We start from the raw sequence: 6,575 nt of genomic DNA, 5'->3' as shown, positions 1-6,575 counted from the left end.
CTGTGCTGACCCTTATTTTGACCCTTGTATGTGTAGTTTTATCTTATACTTATATTATCAAAACGATTTTAGGATTTCCATCTGTCCAGCAAAGAAAAAAAGCCTTTTCCACCTGTTCTTCTCACATGATTGTTGTTTCCATCACCTACGGCACATGTATGTTCATTTATATGAATCCTACAGCAAAAGAAGAAGTGACTATTAATAAAGCAGTCTCACTGCTCATTTCTTCTGTTTCACCTATGTTAAACCCATTTATTTACACACTGAGAAATAAGCAAGTAAAAAAAGCCTTCAGTGACTCAATCAAAAGAATTGCAGCATTCTTAAAGAAGTAAAATAAAATAGCAGTCAATAAATGAAATTAAAGGTGTGGCTGCTAAACATTTCTGTGAATGCTTATAATTTATCTTTTAAATATTTCACTTATGTGATATGTCTCAACTACTTTTTCAGTTTACCTACATTGCACCTTAATGAGCTTATTTCTTTCCTTTTTTGTTATTCAACTTCTTGTGGGAGACAATACAAAAATGAAAGTGTACTTCTCATAAATTCATTTGTACATAAATATATACATAAACATAATAAATCTTATCCTATAAAAATCTATTCTTTCGTCTTCCATCAACTAATAGCAGAAACAGCTAATTATTGTCCTCTAATGTTCATAAGACACTATAAAACCTCAAGTAAGTATTGAAATTTTATAGTAAAATAGTGAATAAAATTAGTGAGGGCATGATATAATAATGCAAGATCAATGGAGACACAAGATAACAGCATTTCTATACTGTAGGAAAATATATTAAAAAATTAATACATGTTGGATAAAATCCCACAAATATTCTTTTGAATATATAGCTAAGAGAAAAGGTTAAAATAGGAGCAATCACAAGGCATCAGAGGTACAGAATAATTAGTAATGAAGATAAATAACCCCAACTATGACTTGTGGGTCCCCAAGAAAGCAAAGAAAGGAGTATGATGAGTGGCAAGGTGTTGAGTTATGGGTTACAGGGGGTTGGATTAAATGTCCATATGGAAAATGAAATGAAGTGTCAGGATCCAAGTGGTGAAAACACATGAAACTGACAAAACAGCATAAAGTCAAGATTTCAAAGGAGATAACTGATTTAGGAGAAAAATGCCCACTGTTATGAAAAGACAACAATTTTCTCCAAGAAATTTTTCTGTCTCTCTTGAGTTATAAGCTAAGGAGGAAGAGTTGGGAACCATTATCATGTTTCTTGTCTAACTAATAGAGAGCATTTATAGTCCAAATTCTATAAAAAATAATCTATAATACCATATATAAAGAATTAAACAGTGAATCCAAATATAACTCTTTAGAATGAAAGAAATACATATTCATTGAAATAGTCACACTTCATGACAATTCATAAAAATGTATACACAGAAGAAATCAAAGAATTATTTATCTATAAATATGTTAATTATTTTCAGAAATAAATGAAACAAAAAGTAAAGCAACTCCTACTCATTAAAACATTTTAAAACTATAAAATTAATTAAAAGTATGTAGAACATGATTTTACTAAGATAAGAAAAATAAATTCAAAAGATAAGTAAAACTAAAAGTTGATTTTTTTAAAAAAAATTCAAGCAAATTGGTAATTTCCCAGAAGCATGAGTACAAAATAAAAAGAAAATATGAAGGACTAAAAATCAGAAGTAAGATATAAATACTAGAGCAATATTTAGAATAACTTTATGGACATACTAACACAATTCCACAACTACAACAAAATGTGAAGACCTAGAGCTACAAACAAGGCGTTAGCAAAACAAACCTGAAAATAATTCAAGTTGTGGGAAGCTTAAATATTTTAATCTCTACATAACATTTGATAAGGCAAATAAGATGTATCATTAAAGAGGCAAAAGAATCAGATTACAACTAACCAATGTAAAGCAACAGATAATCTCATTAAGATTTCAATTACCTAAATAAAACATAATAATAAAAAACTCTCCCAAATGAAATTTATGAAAACATCCTAACAATTGAGTAAAGTCTAATTAAAATATTAAGGCAAACTGTTTCACTTTTGTTACAATTATTGTTTAATAATTAACTGATGAATACAGTTAGACTATTTCAAGTAAAATCTAACAAAATAGCCAAAAATTATACTATGATTAAAAGATTTATTCCAATTATACAAAGGTATAGATGATATAGATAGATAAAGGATAGGTTATGATGACAATAGGTAAGCAGATAGATGGTAGGCAGATGATAAATATATAGATAAATAAAAAGATGATAGATGATAAATGTATACCGATATAGAAATATATATGTGAAATATAGCCTGATCTTATTGTACCAACAGATTAAAGAAAGGAAATTTTATATGGGTTTTGATTAATAAAAAAACTATCACTAGATAAAAATCAGTAAATGCTTCTAAAAAATTTAAAGGGAAATAAGAATGTGGTGAACTAAAGTATGAAAAAATATCTAAAGAAATACAATTAACACAATTATATTAAACAATAAAACACCTGGATTCAATTAAAATCAAGAATGAAGAAATCAAATCAATGAAGAAATCACAAAAGATATTTAAAGAATTTTGAAATGAATGAGAAAGCACATGTCAAAATAGGTTGGTTGCAGCTAAAACTGTATTTGGATGAAACTTTATAGCACTAAAATGCCATAAAAATAGAAAACCTCTAATAAATGTTTTCAATTTTCCCCTAAGATTGGGGGCTCTAGGGAAAGTCAGTCAAAGCCAAAGGAAATAGAAATAATAATAATAATAATAATAATAATAATAATAATAAAAATCTCTGTAGAATCAATTGACATAGAACAACAGATACAGTTGGTTCCTACAAAAAATCAAGGAAAAAAGAAGAAACCACAAATTACAAATATAAGGTATGAGAGAAGTGATGTAACTACAGATTTTACAGGCATTAAAAGGACAACAAAGGGATATTATCAAAAGTGCATAACCATCAGTTGACAACTTAGATAAAATGGACAAATTCCTTAGAGCATGCTGCATTGGTGCACGATGGAGGCACTGAAATAGTGTTTGATTATTAGAGATGATTTTCAGGACCTACTGTGACAATATTTATAGCTACAATTTATTACAAGAAAAGAATACACTATGTGAAGAGCATTAAAATAAGATATGCCTCAGTGACAAAGGCTGGAGCACATTAAGGGATCAGAAGAGGCAAAGGGCACACCTCTGACGGTCCTCCGACTGTAGGGAACATTGCTGCACATACTTTCTCTCTCAGGCCAGAAATCACTGAGGTGCAGAAAAACAACTTAATGCCAGAGACTGCAAATAGAGGCAGAGCGGGGAGTTTTTATATTTTACTGACTATGTAGGAATATTCCTACTAATGAATAGCTCAAAATGAGAACCTTGAAAGCTCTCACCTAGGGCAAGTGCCAATGATCAATGTCACTATTACCAAGAAACAATGTTAACAAGTTGGTACACCTGTCCTGAAACTCCTCAGACCCATGGTTACAAAGAAACATTATTGATCAACATATTTTGTGCATTAACCAGGTGTCAGTGCTGAGTTGGAAGTTTAGCAAAAATAGCTCAGACCAACTCCAGACTTGCTATAATTAACTTACAAACAACAGTAAAAAATAAAATTCACTCCAAAAAGAAAACAAGATTAAGAGGCCTCTATGTCCTGTAGAAATTTAAAATGTAGTTGAAAACATTCCCACAAATAAAATCCAAGCCAAATGGCTTCACTGGTGAATTATACCAAATACTTAAGTAAGATATAAATAAAATTCTACACAAATTATTCCATAAAATGAATAAGGAGAGGACTTTTTCAAACTCATTTTATGAAATCAACTATAGCCTGATACCAAAATCAGACAAATATACCACAAGTAAAGAAACTGACAAGTCAATATATTTCTTACACATAGATGGAAAAATAAAATGTTTGCAATTACAATCCATCTATAGATATATAGATAAGATACATAGTTTGAGGGGTGCCTGGGTGGCTCAGTCAGTTAAGCCTCTGACTTGGGCTCAGGTCATGATCTCATGTTTGTGGGTTTGAGCCCCACTTCGGGCTCCGTGCTGACAGCTAACTCACAGCCTGGAGCCTGCTTCAGATTCTGTGTCTCCCTCTCTCTGTGCCCCTCCCCGTCTCATGTTCTGTCTCCCTCTGTCTCAAAAATAAATAAAAAATTAAAACAAAACAAAAAAACAAAAAAAAATTGATAGATCTATATAAACCTCATAGGATTTTATTCTAGGGATGTAAGATTGACTTAATCTTTGAAAATCAGTCAATATAACCAACCACATAATGAGACTAAGAAATAAAATTCATACATATCTATCTGTATGATCATCTTAATCAATGCATAAACATTTGAAAAAGTTCAATATCCTTTCCTAATTTTAAAAATTCTTAACAAACTACAAAAGAAAGTTCACCAACTTGATAAAAGACATCTACAAACACTACAACATCACATTTAATAATGAAATACTGAATGCTTCCCTCCTAAGATCAAGAACAGGACAAGAATGCCCACTGTTACTATTTCTACTCAACATTATATGGAAGTTTATAGTCAGGGAAGTAAGTCCAAAAATGAGGGAAAAAAGAGATCTGGTTTTGATAGGAAGAAAATAATTGCCTTTATTTCCCTGCAACTTGATCTTCTATGTAGAAAAGTCTATGGATTCTAAGTTGTTAGAACTAATAAGTGAATTTATAAACACTACCAGAAAAAAATCTACATGCAAAATTCAAATATCTTTTTATATATTAGCAACAAGCAGAAACAACACTAAAAAGTGGCATCAAAAATAGGAAATGTTGGGGCACCTGGGTGGCTCTGTCAGTTGAGCATGGGACTTTGGCTTAGGTCATGATCTCATGCTCCAAGAGTTTGAGCCCCGTCTCAGGCTCTGTGTTGACAGCTCAGAGCCTGGAGCCTGATTTCGATTCGGTGTCACCCTCTCTCTTTGCTCCTCTCCCCCTTGCACTCTGTCTCTCTCTCAAAAATAAATAAACATTAAACTTTTTTTTAAAAAAAGGAAATACTTAGGCCTAAATCTGATGAAACATTATGCAAGATCGGTTTACTGAAAACAAAATTTGTTGAGAAGTTTAAAAAGAACCATGTAAGTGGAGACATGTGCTACTTTCCCCAATCAAAACTAAATATTATTAAGAGTTAAACTATTTCCTAATTAATTTATGGTTTTAATTAATTAATTTAATTAATATAAGCAGAATTTCTTAGGGAAATTGACAAGCAATTATAAAATTCATATGGAAAATCAAAAAGCCTTGAATAATCAGTTCAACTCTGAAAAAGGACAAACTTGTAGATCTACCTTAACTTAACACTTACTAGAATCAAGACAGAGGGATATTGGGGTAAAGGTAAGGAAATAGTCCAGGGAAAAAGAATTATGACTTCAGAAGTAAATCCTTACATTTATGATCAACTGATTTTTTAATAGAAATAAAAAAAAACTCAATAAAGTAAGGTTAGCCTTTTCAATAAATATTGGAAGAACAGACATATTTTTAAATAAATTTTGATACATCTGTTGTACTATTTACAAATAAATTTATAAAAATTAACTCAAAATGAATCACAGACCTAAATGTAAGACAAACTATAATACTCCTAACAAAATAACATAGGAGGACATTATTATTAGTTTAGGCAAAGATTTTAGATAAAACAGTAAAGCATGATACGTTTTAAGAAATGATGAAATACCATCTATCATAATTAAGAATTTTGCTCTTAAAAAGACATTAAGGCAAGCCACAAACTTGGGGAAAATATATGTGAATCACATATCTGATAAAGGACTTGTTTCCAGACGAAGTAAAAACCTCTCAAAAGTCAATAATAAAGAAATTCACAACCCAAATTTAAAAATGAGCAAATGACTTAAAAAGATGCTCTACCAAAGAAGATGCACAGATGGCAACTAAATCCACCAAAAGATATTCACTATCATTAGCTATTAGGGATATAAAAATTAAAATCACAATGGAATACCACTACACCTACTAAAATGTCTAAAAGTATAAAAATTGGTCATACCAAAAAAGTGAACCAATACAATATTCCTACACCACTGGTGGAACTGTCAAATCATGTGACTGCTTTGGAAAACTGCTGGTAGTTTCTTTAAAAGTTAAATATGTCCCTTCCATATGCCTCAGCCATTCCACTCCTAGGAGTTTCGCCAATAGAAATGGAAGTATATGTCACTAGAGAAGTTTGTGCATGAGGGTTCAGAGCAGCTTTCTTTTTAAGTGCCTTAAAACTGATAGAACAAAGTATCTTTATTCACAGGTATAGAGTAAGCAAATTGTGAGATATCCACAGATGGAATTTTACCCAGAAGTAAAAGGAATGAATAATAGTGTGGGTGAATCTCAAAAACTCATGCTGAGTAAAACAAGCCAGATGAAAGATGGTTGGCTGTAAAAAGCAGCAGAGGAAAGAGATGGGGAGGCAGGTGGGACCAGGACTGAAGGACATAACAAGAGGCCCAAGG

The 6,575-nt window shown here is 31.2% G+C and overlaps 1 pseudogene; it reads left to right on the top strand.

Moving 5' to 3' along the window:
* The window catches only part of LOC115305173, a 16,107-nt pseudogene extending 15,769 nt beyond the window's left edge, over nucleotides 1–338 (top strand).
* The last annotated feature ends 6,237 nt before the right edge of the window (nucleotides 339–6,575 follow it).

The sequence above is a fragment of the Suricata suricatta genome, chromosome 10 (genome assembly GCF_006229205.1).
Source record: "Suricata suricatta isolate VVHF042 chromosome 10, meerkat_22Aug2017_6uvM2_HiC, whole genome shotgun sequence".
Taxonomy (NCBI): domain Eukaryota; kingdom Metazoa; phylum Chordata; class Mammalia; order Carnivora; family Herpestidae; genus Suricata; species Suricata suricatta.
Note: the sequence above shows the minus strand (reverse complement) of the source record. Positions and strands in the feature narration are given on the sequence as shown.